Raw genomic sequence first — 5,668 nt, forward strand, 5'->3', positions numbered from 1 at the left:
AGGAATTGAAGTTATCTTCAATGAGAAGACAAACAAAACCACATAACCATTTTCTTCTCATTGATTTTCCTCCTCATTAAGATGTGTTCATTTATTTTCTTTCATTTTGAATATTTTTGCTAGAATCTTGAAACTAGAATTGTCTTCAATGAAGTATATTGATCACTATTCTTCTTTTTTCATTTTTGACAGTATTATAGATGTCCCGCAATTTTCTTTCTCTTTGTCCTCTCTCTCCTAGCTTCTGCCCCACACCAGGCCTTCATCACACTATTTTCTGTCTTCTTCTTACACAGAGATGAATTCCAAATTGGCTTGGGACAATACTTGTCCATGCTTTAATTAACTATCTCCAAATATAACTAGCCCATAGACCTCTTTAGCCCATTCTAGTATTAGACATACTAAGTTCTTCAACAAATATTCACTCTCATGACACTATGGAGTATAAGGAGGGAAAAAACACAGGTTTCCCAAGAAAGAGAATAAGAGAACATTAAAGCAGAGTTTTGGAGGCTAAAATGAGAACAGTGTATTTGTGGGAAAACAAAGACCTTATCAAGCAACCAGATAACTGAAGTTATAGTAAATAGAGGACAGTATATACACTATATATAATGTTTTTATTAAGCTTTTAAGTCCTTAAGCATAAAGATGGTATGCCTTTTGCATAGGAGATACCCAGTTAAAAAAAATGACTGAACAGATGAATGATTACACACATATAATTTGAAAAGCCAAATAGATCTAACATTTGGAGGCTCAAGCCAGGCAAAGAAACTAGAATTTTATCTTAAAACAATAGGAAACATTTGAAAGTTCATCTTAAAGTTCAACTGAAATCTCTCCATTTTATAGCAATGTAGACATGAAAATAATCATTCATCTATTCAACCAATATTTACTGGGCTCTCCAGAAGGCATGCATTCTTTACACTCAGACAGGCCTAAATAAAAATGTATTTATAACATAATTAATAAGAGAAAAACTAAAGATATGCATATATAGAAAAAAGAGCTGCACTGAATTTTATCTGTGTTGGGGGTTGATAGAGATGAAGTATGATGAGTATTATTTAGCCAGATATAAGATGGATAGAAAGTTCACAAAGAATGCACAACATAGAGTTATAGAGGCAAAAATTGATGTCTTTGAAACTACAGAGTTGAGTATTATTTGACATCAAGTAGATGGGATGAAGAGTGAGATATACCTATAGAAGAAAACACAAAGCAGATTATGGAAACCTTTATACACCAGTTCAGTTTAACTGCTTCTCATGGTCTGTGTAGAGTCATTGAAAAGTTTAAAGGGGAGAATCATAGCAATTTAAGTAGCAGAGAAGTAACTTCCAGAAGTGGTAAAAGACAGAGTAGAGAGGGACATGACTGGAAAGGGAATATTTAGAAGTAATAGTATGATCTTGACTAAGGAGGTGATCTCCAGGCTCACTGGTCTTGCTACTCTTCTAACCATCACACACACCCTGACTTGGTCATTACCATCCTCCACACACTTCTCCCATATTTGCATAACTAACTTATATAGATTCTTTAAATCTTTGCTCTACTTTTACTTTATCAATAAAGTCTACTCTGACCAGCCCACAAAGTTTTAATCCTCTCTATATTTCTGATCCTCACTATCATATGCTAAATATGTTAGTCCCGTGGTCGGCAAACTGCGGCTCGCGAGCCACATGCGGCTCTTTGGCCCCTTGAGTGTGGCTCTTCCTAAGCCTTAGGAGTACCCCTAATTAAGTTAATAACAATGTACCTACCTATATAGTTTAAGTTTAAAAAATTTGGCTCTCAAAAGAAATTTCAGTCGTTGTACTGTTGATATTTGGCTCTGTTGACTGAGTTTGCCGACCACGGTGTTAGTCTGTTGAACACATCAGCTTCTTATAATTAATGTATTGTATTTATTGTTTATTTTCTGTCTCCTACAATGAGAATGAAAGCTCCACAAGGGCAGGGATTTTTTTAACGTTCAAAGTAAACTCAACTTTAGAAGAGTGCCTTGCGTGTGGTAGGCACTTATTACACACTTGCTGAATAAATGAAAGAGATGAAGATGAAAGGCCAAACTAAAAAATATTGAGACCTGCTGAATTATTTATGAAGGCTAAGAGGAAGAGCCAAGAATCCCTCCATTCTCTCCATTGACTGAGTAGATTGTTATTTCACTAAAATAAAAAGGGAATGCTGATGGAAGAAGGGGATTTGAAAGAAGACAGTGAGTTCTGGTTTGAACATAGTGAATTTGAGATGCCTGTGGATTGTGCTGGTGAGATGTCTACCTGGAAGCTCAGGGGTGAGATCTAGGCTAGTGAAGAAAACTTAGAAGTCATCTGCATGTAAGTGATGCTAAGACAGTAGAACGGACGAAATTGCCCTCACAGAGCAGTGCACAAGGAAAGCAGTGGATCAATAACAGACTTTAATAAATATCATAATTAATAAAATGTATGCTATCATAAATAATAAATGGTGAATTATCTTTCTATATTATGATCCAAGGGGTCATTAGAGGTGGTGAGGTGATATAGGGCAATACCAAGAGGGTTGGCAATTGTTCAGTTATCACAGTGATCACATAACTTGTCAAAGCTTAAATTAGCTGGTTACCTATTAACCTGGTGGATCTAAAAGATAACCCTTGCCCCTGCCCACCTATACTTAGAGTGAGCTTTGTAGTTCGTCCTGTTTTTCCAAGGCAAGCTTGCGAATCCACAGATTCTTTATACTTGTCAGAAAGAATGAGATCCAAATTCCTAGATTGCATTTCTTATCAAATTATTTTTATTCTCAAGTTAACTGGTATTCAATTGGTGGATATCCCTAAAATGACTGGCACTCTTGGGCCCCATAGCAGCATTCTGGAACATTACATGCAAAGCTTCGTTGTCTTTAAAATTGGTTGGATTAATTTTATAAGTCTGAAGAGGTTATTTATGGTTCAAGATAAAGGGGCACATGTATTTTTAATTTTACAAAATATTTTTAAAATAATTTATACTTTATGACTAATACATTGTGATTGATACATGCCATATATATTTGTATGTAGTATGAATATTTCCTGAAAATTAAGAAAGATTATGAAATAATTTTTTTCTTCTGGTTTCTTCTCCACTTTCAAAATATTATTATGACATTCTACTAGATGTGGTTTTGAGAGGGCGAATTTTTGGATTTACAAAATAAAAGATATTTGTGAAATATTAGATTTGTGCTATTTCCAAAATAAGAACAAAGGCCACTCTGGACTGGAAGAGTACCATTTGAAATTAGATCCTGGCAGACTGGCAAGAAGAGATGCATTTTAATTAAATTATTTTTCAATTTAATCTTCCCCAGCGGGCAGGCTCTTTCTTCTACCTTTTCATGAAGGTGAAGAAATTCTGAGAAAAGGGTAAGTTTGATACCAATATTTTCTTATTTTAAAAAACGTTGACAACTTTTTTGGCCCTTGGCTTGCATCAGGTGGTGTCTCTCCACTGAAGGTCCCTTTGGATCACCCAGAGTTGTACTTGTAGCTGGAACAGTGAGCAGAATCAATACCTCATAGGATCAGAATGGCTCCAGTAATTAATAGAGAGCCCCTTTTGAGGTATTGTGATGCACAGAGGAACTTGGAGCTTGCTATTGGTGGAGTTCTGTGGGCTGAGCAGCAAATTAAAGGTAATTTGTGGGAGATCAAAACACAGATACATAAGCCATCACTCAGAATGCCTTTGAAGCCATGAGGTGTGATTATATGAATAGGTGGATCTCATCTATCAATGTAAAGAGGAGACACTTCAGCAGGCCTAATAGCTCTAGTGGTTTCTGGGCACGTTCCATTATCTTATTCATCAACTGGATGAAGAGCTAGCCAATCAAGTCTCTGTGTGTCTGGAAGGACTTGGCAGTTTGACCCTCAAACCTAAAGATTTGACTGTCCTCCTTTTTGAAGCAGACACAACTGCTCTGTGCCAGACCATCACCACATTGGGGTCCCCCAAACCATCTGAATTCCTGAGAACTTGATGGCTCATGCTAATTCATCAAATATTGGGCCCTCCATGGAGAAAAGATGCTTGCCAGAGCAGACATCAGCACCACAATTGTCTCTCTCAGTGAATGGCTCCTTGGAAGCAAACCTGTCAATGGTTATCAGGCTTCTCACACACCAAGCACCAATTTCCAGAGGTGACTCACCAAAAAGCAGACCTTGAAGAATAGTCAGACTTCTGTCAGAGTCTGCAATTTCTTGAATAAGGTCTGGGGCAACCTAAAGGGCTTGGAAAACTGGCTCCACAAGAATCAGCAAAAAGAAGTTCCTGAAAACTCGTTACCAAAAGAGTAACAGTTATTCTACCACCAGTTCTTACTTCACTGATACTGAAAAATTTGAAGATCTACAGCTTCTGGATCAAGATGACATGAATCTTCCTGATTGGCTTTTGGCTCCCTTAGAATCCTAAAATCTGGAGAAGCCTGGGAATGGCAGCTGTGAGATGAGGGAGAAGTTTAAGTCCTTGTTGCAGGTGTTTCAGGAGTCCTACAGTGGGAATGATTGGCTTGTCAAGCCCGTTTCCTGTACCATTGTTAGGACCAGCAGCCCAAGGGCGTGGAGGTTGAAAACCTGGGTAATCTGAAGTGTCTGAATGATCACACAGAGGCCACAAAACCCTTGTCCACTCCCAGCATGATTATTGAAGATTGGCTTGTCCAGAACCTTCAGGACCCATATATAAAGTTGAGGAGGTCTACAAAGCCAATGAACCCTGTACAAGCTTTGTAGAGTGTGTGTGGTGAAAATTGCGAGAGGGAAGTTGTGTGTAAATAGCTGCTGGAGAAAGAAGAGAAGGATAAAAATGGTAGGCCCGTGGACTCAGAATCTGAGAAGTATATAGATTCCCTGAATATGTGACTCTGTCCTTCCAAAAAGAGCCAACAGAACAAGCTAAGACACCAAACACATTGGCTCCTTCTAGAATTGCTGGCTCCTTCCACGTGATAAGGAACAATCCCTTCTCAGAGTGGCTCATCCCACTGTAAATCCTCATGTAAAGAAGGATATCCCAAGGGAGTGCCTAGTACCGAGGACAGAGATGGCAAAGAAAAGATTGTGAGTCCTGTGACCACTTCCAGGCGTTCCTTCAACACAACTTACTGGGTCTTGCCAGGAAAGAAGACAGGAAACCTCAGCCAGTTATCCTCAGGAGATACTTCAAAAGGAGGCCAAGGAAGTACCATTTAATTCACCCCTACAAGAGGAAAACAGCTTTCCCCAGACTGTTATGGCCCCCAGTAGTTTCCGATCTCTTTGCCTGTAGGAAGCTCAAAGCTGATGAAGAAAAGAGGTTGTATCGAATTCCTCTGTAGACGTGAAGGAATGGAGCACTAGTGTCAAGCAACTGTTCTGGAAATTATCACACTCCCATGAACAGAGTGACTGCAGCTTGCCAAATCATTGTTTCTGGGTGTGACCAGTCAGCTTACTTCTTTCCTGCTGAATTTTGAATTAGTGAAGAGAAGTAATTCATCAAATTAGGAGTTACTGTGTAAAAGAAAATAGCTGCTTGTTGATGCTGAGGTGATTCAGTTCCTTCTTACAAAGTATTAAGTTAATCCACCCCTACACTAGCAATACAGCATCTTAGTGGATATTTCTTTC

At 38.5% G+C, this 5,668-nt stretch overlaps 1 pseudogene across 1 annotated transcript; it reads left to right on the top strand.

Annotated features, from left to right (window-relative positions):
- The first annotated feature begins 3,581 nt into the window (after window positions 1-3,581).
- Window positions 3,582-5,376, top strand: LOC308512632 (nuclear receptor coactivator 4-like; annotated as a pseudogene). Its single transcript has one exon. The product of its transcript is annotated as a nuclear receptor coactivator 4-like (transcript).
- Window positions 5,377-5,668: the final 292 nt, after the last annotated feature.

The sequence above is a fragment of the Myotis nattereri genome (assembly GCF_964212035.1).
Source record: "Myotis nattereri genome assembly, chromosome: 2".
Lineage (NCBI taxonomy): Eukaryota > Metazoa > Chordata > Mammalia > Chiroptera > Vespertilionidae > Myotis > Myotis nattereri.